The following is a 16750-nucleotide window of genomic DNA, read 5'->3' on the forward strand; positions in this document are numbered from 1 at the left end:
TGCCTGACTAGTGGAATTGTTGCGGGACGCGGGTGGCGCTGTGGGTTAAACCACAGAGCCTAGGACTTGCCGATCAGAAGGTTGGCGGTTCGAATCCCTGCGACGGGGTGAGCTCCCGTTGCTCGGTGCCTGCTCCTGCCAACCTAGCAGTTCGAAAGAACATCAAAGTGCAAGTAGATAAATAGGCACCGCTCCGGCGGGAAGGTAAACGGCATTTCCGTGCGCTGCTCTGGTTCGCCAGAGGCGGCTTAGTCATGCTGGCCACATGACCTGGAATCTGTACGCCGGCTCCCTCGGCCAATAAAGCGAGATGAGCACCACAACCCCAGAGTCAGTCACGACTGGACCTAATGGTCAGGGGTCCCCTTTACCCCTTAGTGGAATTGTTAGCTCTCTACAATGAGCAAAACATCATGCATATGATAGTGCACATAAGTAAAAATGAAGTGATTCACTGGGGGTAGTGAGACAGGATGAAATAGCAGGATGGCAGAAACAGCAGCACAGCTGCTGGATGTGTGATAAGTCACTTAAGGTCAGAACTACGACTAGATTGAAGTATTATAGTGGTATAGAGCTACACAGCCACTTTTCTTTATGTTGCTTTGCTGTGGCATCACCAGTCATACCAACACCTCCAAGTAATCATGACTGAAATAGTTACTTGCTGCAAGGGATCATGGGAACACCCATCTCAAGCTGCTATTGATGGAGCCAGCAGCAGTGGCGTAGCGTGGGGGGTGCCAGGGGTGCCGGCCGCACCGGGCGCAACATCTGGGGGGGGCGCGCTCGCTGCCTCCGGAGTCGCCGAAGAGCCTTGGGCGCAGGCTGTAGCGGAGCCGCATGTTTCGCGGAACCGACGAGCTGTGCGCGCGTCCGGGCTGAAGGCGCCCGGCAGGTAGCGGCTCTCAGCGCTCGCCGCGGAGGACGCGCCAGGCAGCCCCTCCTCACAGCCCCGCCTCCGCCGGTGCTGCTGCAGCTGCTGGGCCGTTGCATTTTCCTCGCCTCTCTGCCCCCCTCCTCCTCCGGGCAAGCGGCGTCGTTTGGGCGGCAGCGCCAGCGGCAACTCGCAGGTTAGGGGTTAGGGGGGCGCAAATTACTTGCCTTGCCCCGGGTTAGGGGGCGCAAATTACTTGCGTTGCCCCGGGTGCTGACAACTCACGCTACACCGCTGGCCAGCAGCATATCCTCATGACCAACCGTCAACTTCCATGAGTTCACCTGAACTGCAGAACAAACAACACAGTCCTGAAATGGGACCAGGAGATGTGAACCTCCTTCACATGTTCAAAACGATTGATATGACTCACTTCCTCATTCTGTATTTCTAAGAATTATTTCAGGAGCAGACATGGAAACCAGCTAAAAAATTGAGTTTATTGATAAAGTGCTGTTTGTGGAAGACTGGTTGAGGGGTGTGTGAGTATCAGGTAATGTTGAGCATTCTGACTGTGGAAGTTGGGGGATGGAGGATGGCGGTCACTGAAGGAGGGAAACCAGTAGTTTGTGTGAAGTACCTGCAAGGATTATTTGGAGGAAAACACACAGGGACTAGTAATAAGAAGAATTGTGCACTGCTGTGGAAAGTGGTATATAGGGGGTGTTCCTGGTGGATTTTGCCCATGATTCAGAAGGGTTAAACATTAAAAAATGTAAAGTTAAACAGAAATATGAATACTTATGGGAGGCCCCCACCACCTTCAGACCTGCATGTGAAACAAATGCTCATTTCTCAACAAAATGAATCTGACTCACTTACGTTTCGTACCAGTGGGCATTGGCTGATTACAGAGACCTTAAGCAATTTATGTCAGTTTTTAAAATCCTGTTAGTAATGACTTTTTGTATTGATTTCCAGATGACTGCTACATCCAGTTTCCTCAGATCTTGTTGTAAATTGTTGTTTCCGTGACAAATAGACATTTTTGCAGTGTGCCTGTTGGCATCTGTTTATTATTATTGGTACCACAAAGTCTGCGTCTTCCTTGTTTTCATATGCTTGCACGTAGGATATTGCAAAGTTATCTTTGTGGACTGACCAGATAAAATTGCAAGCAGAGTTTGCCTGATAATATGTAACATAAAAATTAATCCCATTCTGTTCTGGAATGTGTCCCAGCTTAGTTTATCTATGGCAGGGCCAATCAATTACATTTTGTTGCCTGAGGCAAAGGACAAGATGGCATCCTTCTTGGGTCCAGAAACCAACCAGAGGGGCAGGTGAATCTTGCTTCCACACTAGTGGCTGAATAACATGCTCCACCACACCTGAGGCAGCAGGCTAGTTTAGGAGACCCAGGGAAGACCATGTGGTGTACACAGCTTTGCCCTCCAGCACAGCAGAATGCCTGGGAACCTTAGGAAGAAACACCAGGAGAGTTCCACAACTCCTCAGCAATTGCCATATGAGGTGGTTGCCTCATTCTGCCTAATGATAGGGCTGGCTTTGATCAATGGAAGCTTGCAGGGAAAGTTCAAATCAGTGTGTGCAATTCCATCACTTCCTACCCTATAGCCATTGGGTTCTTTGTGCCATCTTTGGCTTGCCTGTTCACACTGTTGTGGTAAGGTGCAAAAGCCACTGCTCCCAAAATCTGTTATGTGATTCAATTTACAGAACCTCAAGCTAGGATGAAAACTAGTAATTATTGTTGTTGTTGTTATATATTTATTTCTTCTTCCCTGATGAAGCTCAAGGCGACTTTCAGATAAAAACAATAACCACTATAAGAAACCAATAATTAAAAAACTATTAAACATTGATGGGATTAAATCTATCTATATCTATCTATCATCTATCTATCTATCTATCTATCTATCTATCTATCTATCTATCATCTATCTATCTCTATCTATCATCTATCATCTATCTATCTATCTATCTATCTATCTATCTATATCTATCTATCTATCATCTATCTATCTATCTATCATCTATCTATCTATCTATCATCTATCTACTATCTATCTATCTATCTATCTATCTATCTATCTATCTATCTATCATCTATCTATCTATCTATCTATCTATCATCTATCTATCATATCTATCTATCTATCTATCTATCTATCTATCTATCTATCTATCTATCTATCTATCTATCCATCCATCCATCCATCCATCCATCCATCCATCCATCTATCTATCTATCTATCTATCTATCTATCTATCTATCTATCTATCTATCATCTCTCTATCTATCTATCATCTATCTATCTATCATCTATCTATCTACCTATCTAAGATTTGTTAAAACATACCAGTAAATAAGGTAAAGGTACCCCTGACTGTTAGGTCCAGTTGCGGATGACTCTGGGGTTGTGTGCTCATCTCGCTCTATAGGCCGAGGGAGCCAGCGTTTGTCCACAGACAGCTTCCGGGTCATGGGGCCAGCATGACTAAGCCGCTTCTGGCAAACAAGAGCAGTGCACGGAAACGCCGTTTACCTTCCCACCAGAGCGGTACCTATTTATCTACTTCAGCTTTGACGTGCTTTCAAACTGCTAGGTTGGCAGGAGCAGGGACCGAGCAACAGGAGCTCACTCTGTTGTGGGGATTTAAACTGCCAACCTTCTGATTGGAAAGCCCTAGGCTCTGTGGTTTAGACCACAGTGCCACCCACGTTACAATAAAAAGTACAATACCAACCCTTGAATTAAAAGCAGTCAATTCCCCAAAGCCTGCTGTATTAAGAAAGTCTTCACCTGTCAACGGAAGGACAGCAAGGCAGGAGCCAGTATACGTTCTCTAGGGAGGGAGTTCCACAGTGACCACAAATAGGGGCAAAACTTGCTGGTGTTTCTGATTCACTCTAGAGCTTAGGACCCATTGCTATAGCTTCCATTCAGACAGCTAAGCAAGGAAGACAATAAAATGTTGTGAACCACCCTGAACTCTACAGAGGAAGGGTGGTATACAAATTTTATTACTACTACTATTGCTACTAGGATATATCCAGAAATTCCTATTTTTGACTGGCATGAAATTCAATCCCTTTATGTATCGTGAAATCAGTTTTTGATATGAGCATTGCTAATTGACCCAGTGTTCAATAAAGCTATATTAATAAAAAGAACCAATCATGCTACCTGAATCACTGGACCATATGGAATTTTAATTACTTAATTTCACAGATTTTAATAAAGAAAAATAGACTGACCACACTATGATTTGTCATTTGTTCTGATGCATGTTTCTTATTTATTTTCATTTTTCTTAGATAAAGAGCCTGAGTTGATGTATCTTCAGAGACAATGAGACCAGTGAAGGGTGACATAGACTTGATAATGAAAAGCCACTTCATTGTTGATTAGCTGGAAAGGTCTGGAAGGTGAATGAACAATTAACTCAGGAGATGTTTGGTGGTACATGTTGAAGATAACAAAATATGCTAAAAATAAAACCAATCCTGATCGGTCACCTTGGACTAAACAAGAGGCTTACGTATGAGATGCTACTGAAACACCTCCCTATCTTTCCAGAGGGTGTTCAAAGCACAAAAGGGAATTGTGCCCACCCCTAGGATAAAGAGGTTGGGTTAACTGGAGCCACAACTTTTATTAATGCCGAGCAAAACACAGAGATCTGCAACAATTAGTCTTACTTGTGTGGGAACAGTCTCTAAGGCAGGGGATGCCTTGCCACCTCTTGCCAACTTGGGGATGAGCCTGAAAGAGTCATGACCAGGGATGGGCAAATCTATCAATTTCAGGTTCTCTCCTTTCCTGATTGCCCCCACTCTTATACAGTGATACCTCAGGTTAAGAACTTAATTCGTTCTGGAGGTCCGTTCTTAACCTGAAACTGTTCTTAACCTGAGGTACCACTTTAGCTAATGGGGGCCTCCAGCTGCTGCCACGCCGCTGCCGCCGCACTATTTCTGTTCTCATCCTGAAGCAAAGTTCTTAACCCGAGGTACTATTTCTGGGTTAGTGAAGTCTGTAACCTGAAGCATCTGTAACCCGAGGTACCACTGTATTAAGTTCTCCACAATAGGATTATTTTTTTTAAGCCATCATGAAAATTCATCCACGGTTTTCTCTCTTCACAAACATTTGGATGCAATTTTGCCCAACACAATGCATTTTAATGTAATTTTTACTAACTTGTGCACACTTTAGTGTATATATTTTTGTGTGCATGTACTATGGTTGGGGAACACATTTCAAAATCCAGAGAAGTGCAGATTTTGAAAGATAGCTGTAGTTTGGTTCGTGTATTGTTTCAGAAAGTGTAAATAAATTAGTTTTGCCTTTAAATGAGAACCAAATTGAGGTCCCCCCCAACCCTTGTCATGACGGAGTTTGCTTCATCTGGCCATAATGTGGTTCACAACCACAATGTGGTTCACACAGTTCACAACCCTGAAACCTACAAAACCTGAATGTGATGCAACATGTTCCCAATGGGGTTTCCTTTCCTTGCTCCTGAGTACCAAAGTCCTGAGTAGCAGATCTATGGAATCCCTGCTCACCATCTTGGTGCAGCTGGATGCTCACTGTTGACCCTTTTCACTTTCTCCCCTATGTGGCTGACCAGACTCACCACCTCCTTTAAAGTTGATTACCAGTCTTCTGCCCTCCATACCATATATGACAGGACCATTCAAATATCTCCAGGAAGCAGATTCCACCAGCAGCAGGCAGCAGGGTGGGCTGGTGCTACTCACTTAATCTTCTGTTGCATTGGGAGGTAGAGCAGGGAGGCAGCAGCAAGTTTGGTGTGGTGCAAATGCACTGGGAGAGCCAATTGGGTATGCCTGATGGTGTGTTTGCACTGCACTGACCTCACTTCACCCCTCCAGTGTGATGTAGTGGTCAAGAGCAATAGACTCGTAATCTGGTGAACCGAGTTCGCGTCTCCGCTCCTCCACATGCAGCTGCTGGGTGACCTTGGGCCAGTCACACTTGTCTGAAGTCTCTCAGCCCCACTCACCGCACAGTGTGTTTGTTGTGGGGGAGGAAGAGAAAGGAGATAGGGGTGATATGATAGCCATGTTCAAATATAGAAAAGGATGTCACATAGAGGAGGGAGAAAGGTTGTTTTCTGCTGCTCCAGAGAAGCGGACACGGAGCAATGGATCCAAACTACAAGAAAGAAGATTCCACCTAAACATTAGGAAGAACTTCCTGACAGTAAGAGCTGTTCGACAGTGGAATTTGCTGCCAAGGAGTGTGGTGGAGTCTCCTTCTTTGGAGGTCTTTAAGCAGAGGCTTGACAACCATGTGTCAGGAGTGCTCTGATGGTGTTTCCTGCTTGGCAGGGGGTTGGATTCGATGGCCCTTGTGGTCTCTTCCAACTCTATGATTCTATGATTCTATGATTCTATTCTATGATTCTGAGAATGTTAGCCGCTTTGAGACTCCTTCGAGTAGTGATAAAGCGGGATATCAAATCCAAACTCTTCTTCTTCCTTCCCCTCTATCTCCCCAAAAGCAGCAGCAATGTGACCGACCAGAGTTCATCCACTACTGGGTTCCACAAAACAGACCCCAATGTCAAAATAATGTTGTGTCCTTTGTAACAAACAAAGGTGACACCAAAGACAGGGGCCCACCTGATGATGTCAATGCATGGGGCAACTGCTATGAGAGAAAGCACCCTATGTGTGCATTCATATCATCCAGCTCAAACCTGAGCTGTTTAAGTGACACTTGCTCTTTGCATTTTTTACATGTTCTCTGGGTCCAATAGCCATAAACCGAAGGTATTTTGGAAAGGTATTTGTGTTTTTCTCTGTAGGATGTTGTTCTGTTAAACAACTCTCCATGTGGGTATCCAATTGTTGGAAGCAGATAACTCATTTACAGAAATGTGATTTCGCTTTGGTGCCAAGTACATTGGCCAAAAATGACAGCTGTCACATCTGAATAGTAAAGGATGGTCCTCAAGGGTAGGACACAAAGGCCAGGTGCCTGGAGTGAATTACATGATCACTCATCTTCAAACGAAAACATATCTATCCTTCAAAAAAGAAAATCCATAATCTTTTTAAGTTTCAGTCCTCTGCTGTAGTGATCTTCTGTTTTGGATGGTAAGAAACATGCATTTATTTTCTAGAAGTGTAACATTCTGGAGGTATATGACTGGCTCCATTTCTGCTTTCAGCATGCTAAAAATCTGTCTTTCCTCAAGCAACTAATGACTGTGCAGTCTGGAACGATAATAGCTTGAAATGGACAGCTGCCATTTTACAAAACATTATTAGAGGAGCAAAGTATTCATAGCTAGGGAGTGCAGAGGGAGGCTAATTTTCCTGAGAAAATAGGGTGAACCATTATTCTGAATCTGGAGCTGTTCCATGATGTTCAGGTAGCATTTGTGGCCAAGGTGACTTTACCAGCTTTAGTTGGTGCACCAGCCACTCCAAGGGCAGAGTCTGGAGGCGCACGCTGCAGCAACCTTGATCAAATTCAATTAACAAAAAAACCTTTTGGTTAAAACATGCTGCGTTAAGGGTTTTCCATGTTCACTCAAGCTCCAAAATGCCAGGAAACTGTCACTGTTAAGGGCTGTTTTGATGTTTTCATATGTACAAAGCTGCCTCATGGAATTCTATTATGGATGGAATAGTAGAATAGATAGAAACAAGCAATCAAACCGATAAATAATGTATCTTCTCCAGTGCATCTATTCCATGGAGGCTGGTGCTGATTTAGACTGGTAGGGCAGAAGACAGGGAGGTCAACAACAGGTGGCGCCAGAGCTAATGATAACCAATTAATTCTGTTTTTGTCCCCATTGGCCTCCCAACTGAGTTCTACAAAGGCAACACTGAATCTAAGGATCACAGAGGCTGCCCAACCCATTGATTTAATTTTTCTGTGAGTCAACAGCCCCTGATGGAAAAATGGTTTCTCACCCCAGCACTAAATCATATTTTAGCAGTAGGGACACAGCCTGCTCTGACTTCTATCCTCTTCCTCTGGCATAAGTGCAAGGAAGTGATTGGAAGAATCCACTTCCATTTTCAAGTAACCACAGTTTGTTGTGCTGTCTGAAGCAGGAACTGTGGTTAGTTTTCACTATGAACAAGCTGGGTTAAGAAACCATGGTTTTACATTTGCTGGCTTAGGCAAATCATTGATGAAGGTACTGTCTGTCCCAGTTTCAATGAAATGGACAAACTATGGTAAACTATGGTAAAAGTGGACAAACTATGGTAAAAGTGGATGCTTTTTATCTCCTTCTCATTGGCACACTGGAATAGGAAGGTAAAAGGGGAGTGCATGATCAGATACTCTTTAACAAAACTCTAAAATATAATTTTACATCTCAGTAAAGTACAGTGCTACCTCGGTTCTCGAACGTAATCCATTCTGGAAGACCATTTGGCATATGAAACGTTCGAAAACCGAGGTGCGGCTTCCCATTGGTTGCAAGAGCTTCTTGCACTCAGTGGAAGCTGCATTGCATGTTTGAGTTCTGAAAAACGTTTGAAAATGGAAGCATTTACTTCCAGGTTTTCAGCATTCGAGAACCAAAACATTTGGCAACGGAAGCGTTCAGAACCGAGATACCACTGTATTGATGCACAGATCGAGACAGAGAACCGAAGGTAAAACATGACTGTGTATGTTGCAGGTTAGATTTAATCTAGGCCTTGGCTCTAAAATTAGAATCAAAGAATTGGAAGGAACATCTAGTCCAACCCCCTGCAATACAGGAATACACAGCTGCCCCATACAGGGATCAAACCTGCAGCCTTGGCATTATCAGCACTACACTCTAACCAAGTGAGCTATCTATCTGCTATATATATTGAATGCTCTCATCTCTTATCTCCCAGCGTGTCATGACTATAAGTGTTCTTTTCCCACCTAAACTTTTACTCTCCAACTTTTGTTTCTTGAACTTGATCTGTTCTTGTACATTGACTTCCCAGCATGCACAGCTGCTAGTATTTCCAGACTGTATGTTTTCAAACACACAGCCTCCTTTCCACAGTGGGATGGCACAAGCAGCCAATCAAGTATTATTCTCCCAGGTATATGAGATTGTTCTTCGCTTGGGGAAAAAAATAACTATAGGTGTACTCTGCTGCCTAAATGGATCCAGTTCTGATTGTTAGTTCGGAATGTTTTTTATTGGTGCATCTTGTTAGCATTAATGTGATTGCTTTATGTCCTAAGTAATGCACACACCTGGAAAAAGCCTGACTGCAGCCCTTACCTGGTACAAAACCCGACTGCCACAATGTAGGCTATCTGTTTAGCCTTTGAAGGTTCCATTAACAATTTGTGTATTTGCTTCCTATTGCTACCTCACAGCAGGGACAGATTAAGCCAACATAAAAGAGTTATAACTCATATTTGAAAATTAAATCTATGAATGGAAAATTCCTTCCTTCATGTTGAGTGAAGATAAAAATATTTAATGAATTTATAGAGAATGGGATATATCTGCTCTTGAGTGCTTTAATGTTTTTATTCCCAAGGCTTCTGTTTTTCATGGGTGGAAACAGTGCTTCATTGAGAGAAGAGGCCATTGCCAGGCAGAGAATGCACAGAGAATGCAGAATGATTGCAGTCATCCATTGAAGGAAGAATGGATTAATCCTTCCGCTTTCTTTTTTCTATAGCATCTCAGTAATTCTGGGGGTGTCCTAAACTGAATGTTCTCTCTTTGTTCCACAATACAGTGGTACCTTGGGTTAATAACTTAATTCGTTCTGGAGGTCCATTCTTAACCTGAAACTTTTCTTAACCTGAGGTACCACTTTTGCTAATGGGGCCTCCTGCTGCTGCACCGCCATCGTGCAATTTCTGTTCTCATCCTGAAGCAAAGTTCTTAACCCAAGGTACTGTTTCTGGGTTAGTGGAGTCTGTAACCTGAAGCGTTTGTAACCTGAAGCGTCTGTAACCCGAGGTACCAGTGTATAAAAATAAGGTTCAGCTTTTCATTCCATTACATGAATGTTAAGAAGATGGATGTAAGAGTGATTTTCTTCACTATGTAATATATATGAATGTATGTATGGTTCCCCCCTTCATATTCCCCCCCTTAATTTGATCTTAACACCTACTAATAATGGATGGGTTGATACGGAAACTGGATTCCCCAGTCACTCTCACATTCACAAGATTAGACAAAATAGCACAAGAGCCCAGCAATGGTCAAACTTTAATTTGCCCACCAGTGACAAACAAGTCTAAATTTAATATACAACAGCAGTACTTGCAACTAATAAAATCACTGTATTTATTTTGGAGAAGCAGAACAAAACATGAGAAGTCGTGATTGAAACAGTCGTCATGTACCAAAGTCCTGGTGTGTGTGTGTGCCAGAGAGAGAGAGAGAGAGAGAGAGAGAGAGAGAGAGAGAGAGAGAGAGAATGAGTGCTGCATTAATTCTAAACACATTTCCTTCTCGCTGGGAACGTTCCTGCAACTTACTAGGCCTGCATACTAAGAATGACTGGCATCAATTCAGGTAAACATGGGACATTTTTTAAACCAGGCATTGATGCAAATGCTCACGTCTCCTCTCACACCAGTGCCTGAAGAGAGGGATGCCATTTTATTTCTGTGCCTAGTGTACCACTGCATTTGTGGCGAGACCCATTGTGTGGTGCCTGCTCTCATGACACAATAGCACCAGCAGGTAACAGGCCTGGCTTTTCTATTCATCACTTAGTCATGAGAGGAAATGGAACGAGGCGCGAGGCCACAAAGATATTGGTCTCTAAGTTAGCTTTGCAAACAGTTCGGAACATCTGCTTGTAGTCTAGGGGGATATAATTGCTGGATAAATATTAGGCTAGATTTAAGTATCATTTTCAGTCCTGTTTAGTGATAAAATGAATTGTAGCCTGACCAAAAAAAAAAGTATTTGGCAATTCTGACTGGGAAGTAAGTGTCAAGTAGGGATGGGGGTGAAATCCAATTCTGTTTGCATTTAAAGGCAATTCTGTCAAATTTGCACTTTCTGAAATAATATCAGACCTGAAACACAGCCATCCTTTGAATTTTGCACTTATCTGAATTTTGCCATGCATTTCTCCAAACTGGGTTAAAATGCCCTCTGAGGACTCTCTCCTATATCAGTAACCCCTCTAGCCCTACTCTAGCACCAGGTAGCGATGGCAATGGTGGGTACGCTTTGCAACTTAAAGGACATTGTTCCACACCATGGTGCTCTGTGGGGAATTAAATGGCAGCTCCCTGGATCTTACTGACATGACTTAAGAGAAGTCCGAGGCAGGCATTAGCTGTGGGACTTACTGGGACATTAAGCCTCCCACAGGTGGTCATCACTGCAGTGTGGTGCTGCCAGGTCCGTCAATGCCACTACCTTTTTCCAGTGCCAGGTTGCAAACTTTGCAGACTTCACCATGCATGCAGAAAGTCCCAGGTTCCACCCTTGGCATTTCCAGATAGGGCTGAGAGAGAGATTGCTGCCTGAAATCCTGAACAGCCACTGCCAGCCAGTGGAGACAATACTGAGCTAGATGAAGAAATGGTCTGAGGCCGCTTCCTATGTTTCTTCCTATCTATGAAGCTGGACTTCATGAGCTGTGATACCTTAACTCGTTTTCAACCACTGCTGTAAATTTGCATTGGGCTTTAAATACCAAATTAAAACAAAAAGCTCTGTGCCTTATTTATACACTTCCAAGTCAGCTGTTGTTGTTTCTTTTATTTTTTGCTGTACTGTTGGAGGCTTACCCTTATGTAGTTTTCCTTTCTGCGTTACTTTGCAATTCTGAAACAGTTCCTGCCCGTAATGTAATAATGTTCCATCCATTACCTTTGCGATCATGAATGGTTACTGATAAGTCAGTCTCCATTTTATTTAATCTGAGTTAATCTTTGCTTTATTATATGCTAGTGCCTCCATATTCTCTGCCTTTTAATTTGCTGATTAAGCTTCTGGCGCACGCTGCATAAGCACAGTCTGCCTGCTCAAGGATCTGAGGGTGGCTTTTTGGCTGTAGAAACCTGTGTATAAAATATATGTGGAAACTTCAGTTGTGAAGGGCATACATACATACATACATACATACATACATACATACACACAGCCCTACCACATAAAACCCTCCACAAAGGGCCACCCTTTAAAAAATTTAATTCCTCTATCCTGGGTATTTGTAAAGCATCTGTGCACACCTTTACCTGGGATAGAATATATACCTGGGAGTAAGACTTATTAAAGCGTGTTTGTTGGTTTGTGTGTGTGTGTGTGCTCGCTGTCAGATACTGCATTCTACTGCATGTCTGTTGTTAGATATTGCTGTTGAATGTTAGGCATCTGTTAGACATCTACTGCATGTCTGCCGCGAAGTAGTGACTAGTACTAAATGTCAGCTGTCAGCTAGTTTTCTTCTTGTTGTGCTGGGTGCTATTCTGACATGTCAAATATTGACTGCTCTAATTTTCAAATCTTGTCATTTTTCAAATCCTGTCAGACATTTATTGCTACCACATTCTGGACAGTAAGATACTAGAGACTCCCAGGATTCATATTTGAAGCAGTCATATTTTTGATTCTCCCCTCCCCCTTTCATTCTTTTAGAGTTCATACAGAAGTGGAAGCACCTTTTCTCCCATTAGTTTTGGAGGAGAAGGATAATTCCTTAACATTTTGTGCAGACCAAGAGATTTACTGCCCTCATCTCTTTTTTGGAACATTCTAACTTTCCCTCTTTTGTAATAGGCTGACTATAAACTGAGGCCCAATCGATCTTTAAAAATTGCCAAGGCTGTATGGCTGCCAATGTACTTACATTGCAAGGGGATGAGGATAAAACTCTTTCTAGACACCATTATTTGCAATCTTATTCTGTTGCATGCATAAATAGGTCATAATTTACTTGTGTCTCTCTCCCCCTTTTTTTCTTTGGCTCAAAATGATTTTCACAAGCATAATTAAAGTGAGGTAGAATTGGCAGTCTTCCATGGCCTTTCCCAGATATCTCTAATTAGTATTGATTTTTCTCCATGCCTTAAGAAGAGATAGCGAAAAACCAAACTTTGTTTCTAACAGCAGGTGATGCAGAGGGATATTAGCTCTAGCAGTAATTATGCTATGAAACACTTACAAGGGCATGTCCCAACCTAAGTATATGACAGCGAATCCATAAGTAATAGGCAACAGTGGATAATAAATGGGCAACATCAAAATTTGAATCTCATTGGCAACAATCTCAGTTGCCTTTAAAGGCATACAGTGGTTTTGAACTGTTTGGGTGCATATTTCAGCTGCGTAGAACAAATCAAAAGTGTATATGCTTTGATAAAATGTCCAGCAATACCTTCAAAAGTGGGGTTATATGTCTTTGGCCACAGCATTCTCCACCAGCTGCAGCATCTGGGATCATTTTCAAGGTAGCCCCATCTAGAGCACATTGTAGTATTCTAATCTGGATGTTATCAGAGCATGGTTTGCTGTGGCCAGGCTTTTCCTGCCCAGGAACAGCAATAACTGGTGAAGCTGCTGTATCTGGCAATAGACACCCTTAGCCACTGATGCCTCAGATGACAAAACTGGATCCAGGAATACAATGTACCTTCTCTTTCAAAGGGATTGCAACCTTACCAAAGGCAATTGGTACAACTGGTATGAGGCAAATTGCAATGTACTGTATCTGTTTGATCTTCACGCTTTTAACTTGTGAGTGTTCAGTACCGTACTGCTGTACCTTAGACCAAGTTTTAACAGCAGGCAATCAACTTCTCACTTTCATTCCATGCTCCAAGGGAGCCTACTCCTCAAAACGGTATCCATTTAAAAGGGCTGTGAACAGGTGAATATCTATATGCGAATTATACGAGTACATAAGCTTTTGGCTGAAATCTAGATCTGCACCGACTACATTGTCCCCTGCCTAAGCGCTTTCCTAGGCAATCATTAATTACATTTTGAACCACTTCATATCTGAGTTAATAAAGGGATTCTGGTTAAACCTGGGTGTCTCAATGAGCTATTAAAAATATTTATGAGCAGAGAAAGGAAGGGAGTGCAGAGGTGACTTGAGAAAGGCAATAAGCAAAGGAAGAAGGAAGAACAGTGAGCCATAAAATAAAAGAGGGAAAACAAACCATACCATTTTCAGTACATACTGCAAAGTCCTCAAATTGCATTAAAACACACACACACACCAGGAGCATATGATAACTCCCCTGACCTCTGGAAAAATTAGGAATATTAATCCATATATAGCTAGATATGGGAGCTCCTCTATTTTTGGAGGGATAGAATCTTATGATTAAAACCCACCAAGCTGCTACGTAGAAGGTGGCATGCTCTTTCCTTCTGTAGGTTTTATCAGGTCAGATGTGAGAGAGAAAAAGAAAAGAAGTTAATCCTTATGCAACTTTCCTCTGTGTTTTTAAGCTGCTCTCAGCTGTCAATAAAATGATGGTTTGGGGCGATGGGGTAAGGCATTTGAACGCACCTGGAAGCAGGAATTGCCTGGATTGGTTCATGTTAGCTAAAGCCTAGGTTACAAACTCTCTGTTGTCGCTCTCATCTTGACCTTTTAAATTTCAGTTCTTTAAAGACTGCTCATCTCTTCTGATCATTTCTTTTTGATTTCAGTAGTGTCACTAGGGCACTATTGGTTTTAGGATTCTCTGAAGAACACACTCCCTTGAACATAATCAGCACAAGCCCTGTTGGAATCGGGGGGGGGGGGGAGGAAAGAAACGGTCATTGGAAGGTGTCAGTTTTTAGCACATTTCCACAAGTGATGCTTAGTTCACCTTTGAACCACTCTCATACTGTGTATGACAACATCTGGTTGCTAACACGGGAGAAGGGGATATGGATGAGATGCATCCTAACAAACATAGATTGAGCATAGATATGCATTGCAAGCCATTTTTTTTTAAAAAAGTGTAAAACATTTACAAAAAGAATCAAACGAAGGGTAAAAGTATCCAGGAAAAAATTATCTCACTCTGAATTGGCCTGACATATCATTGTTGTTGTTTTAACAACTATTTTAAATTTTATGTGTGAAATAAGCTTTAGCCTCAGGAATTAGATATGGCTCTCTAAACTTGAATACGGGGGGGGGGGGGGAACGGGACCTAAAATGGGTCTCATGTTTTGTGAACATTTTAACCCACTTCCTCTTAAGTTTTTCCCCAGTGGAGAGGGAAGGTGTTCAGCATGAGGGTAATGGTACCCAGAAGGCATTTCTCTGACTTTGGATTTTGGATTTGGGTTTGATATCTCACCTTTCACTCCCTTTAAGGAGTCTCAAAGCGGCTAACATTCTCCTTTCCCTTCCTCCCCCACAACAAACACTCTGTGAGGTGAGCGGGGCTGAGAGACTTCAGAGAAGTGTGACTGGCCCAAGGTCACCCAGCAGCTGCATGTGGAGGAGCGGAGACACGAACCCGGTTCCCCAGATTACGAGACTACCACTCTTAACCACTACACCACACTGGCTGTCTTTGAATTGGCTTCATGTACACTCAAGAGATGTCCTCACAGAGCCCATGGCACTAGTGCAGTTCTCTGCTTTCTGATCCCCCTGAGTGATTGGGGCCACTCCAGGAAAGGGAAGCCCTAAAAAAAATTACAGATGAGGAAGTAGCAGCAAGAGAAAATCTGTAACTGTGAACAGTGCAAAATAAAGGAACAATTAAGCCCCCTGTCACTGTCCCTCAATAAAGTTATGTCCATTTCACACCAAACACGTTTTGTAAGCGAACATCTAGTGCAGGTTCTGCACTCTGATCACACACCCACCATTTCCCTCCCCAGCCTTATTTTCTTTGGGGGGGGGAGAACGACCCTGTAAAATGATATATGGTTTTGTTGCATTGTGTTTAAAATGCTATGCAGAGAGGTTTGCATTAGGCAAGAGAGGTTTATCTTTAGCTAATGTGGCAGAGAAGGCTTGGGTGTTTCCATTCAGGTTAATTGATGACTTATCCTGGAAACCTAAGCATAGCTCTCTCACAGCATGAGATGAAACCTGAGAACTCAACATCTTAGTAGTCAGTGATGATAATACAATATCATCGTCAGTATCTCTCTCTGGGATCAGAGAGAGGAAAGTTACTGAATTATATTAAGGGCATAAAGAAGACAGGAATGCATTGCTTGCTGTTTAGGAGCAATGTGTTACTTTGCATTTTGTAATGTTTATTTGTAACTATTTTAAGGCTGTTCTGCAGTAAAGCTTTGAAGCTCATTCTTGTGGTGGATAGCTCATTCATTCCTGCTCTGCACAAGGGGTTCCATTTGCAGGGGGAGTCAAATGTGGCTCATGAGGTAGTAGTAGTAGTAGTAGTAGTAGTAGTAATAATAATAATAATAATAGTAATAGTAATAGGACCCTTTAAATTCTCTCAGAACCACACCCCTTACTGGCCCTACTTATGCCCTTGTAGTGTGCATTTCTTCTTCATGGAATGTGTCAATGAACTGTGATAATCTTTCTTACCTGAAACTGGGAGATTGCGTGGGTGTGTAGAAACCTTCCCCTTTTGTTTTTCTTACCAGCCTCATGCCACAGAAGCTGGTGTTCTTTGCAGTACTTCAAGTTGAACTAGTTGAATTTGCAAGAAGCTAGGAATAGATAGTGGGTAATAACATTTTTCATTTGTAATGAGCCAGCTTATGTAAATATCTCTTTTGAACTGGGCATTGTACTTCTAATTCACATCTTTGGATAAACCACCTTTTAAAGCATTGTTGCATTTTTCATGAGCTGAGGAACCCCTGATTTATGAGCCCTGTGTATAAAGAAAGTCATAAAGAGTTGCATATCAGTGCAAGAAATATAATAAC

At 42.6% G+C, this 16750-nt stretch overlaps 1 long non-coding RNA gene across 1 annotated transcript; it reads left to right on the top strand.

Moving 5' to 3' along the window:
- The first annotated feature begins 2423 nt into the window (after positions 1-2423).
- Positions 2424-16533, top strand: LOC308582631. The gene is made up of 3 exons (XR_014005781.1): positions 2424-2564; positions 4221-4331; positions 16463-16533. It is a non-coding gene; the product is annotated as an uncharacterized lncRNA (long non-coding RNA).
- Positions 16534-16750: the final 217 nt, after the last annotated feature.

The sequence above is a fragment of the Podarcis bocagei genome, assembly GCF_964188305.1.
Source record: "Podarcis bocagei genome assembly, chromosome: 3".
NCBI classification, from domain to species: Eukaryota; Metazoa; Chordata; class Lepidosauria; order Squamata; family Lacertidae; genus Podarcis; species Podarcis bocagei.